Here is an 896-nt window from a genome sequence, read left to right on the forward strand (position 1 = left end):
GGGGGGGGGGGGGAACTATGTCTCTCACCACTCTAAAAGAGTGACCTTTGAGACCAGCTGGCACACTCCAAAGAGGAAGAAATGAGAATGATGGTAGTGGGTCTACTGAGAAGTGCTGGGTCGTGGCACTGTGTCACACCTGAGTTCAGTGCCAGCACCTTGCGCTGCCTCTTTTCCTTGCCTGAGACTTGTGGGTTCTCTGCTTGAAGACCTTACCTTTCAGGAATAAGGTGGTCCTAGATTATCTGCCTTTTAAATTATCCAAATGCCATTTCCCTCTCTGCCTCTTCAAAAAACCCCTGTCTGGTTCCTTCAACCATCCTGGGGATTTTGGAGGAGCAGATCCCCAAGGCTGAGGAGAATGCATGTTTGTTCCCACATCTCGGAACCTGCCTGACCATTGGTGTGAAAAACAAAAATGTCAGTACTTTAAAGCAGATTTTACCTCATGAGTGTGCCGCGTTTGTTAGCCATGACTGGGGAAGTCATTTCGTCTTTACAGGAAGAGAAAGTATTTCTTAGAAATGTCTTTCCAATGATAAGTCCCTGAATTTCAAAATCTACTGGAGGGGAAAATGACTTTTGCATACGGTGTTTTATTTCCCTGAGTAAAAGCTCTGGGTTTGGGGAATACGTGCTGTTTACCCTAACTTTACCCCCTTGTTTTCATGAGGAAAACATAATTTCTAGTCTGAGTATCATTTATGGTTACGTTGGTGACCTATTCCTGTCAAACCCCATTTCTGTGAAAAAGATAGATAAAGAATATGTGACAGTTGTGGGAAGAGGAAGGGTGCTACTATGTTTTTCCTGGTATTGACAATAACATTGTAGGCACAGTATGAGCCTGTAATTCTGTAACAAAGCAAGGCACTTGGTTTCTTCATTTGCATGTT

Source organism: Calidris pugnax, unplaced genomic scaffold (assembly GCF_001431845.1).
Source record: "Calidris pugnax isolate Ruff unplaced genomic scaffold, ASM143184v1 scaffold351, whole genome shotgun sequence".
Lineage (NCBI taxonomy): Eukaryota > Metazoa > Chordata > Aves > Charadriiformes > Scolopacidae > Calidris > Calidris pugnax.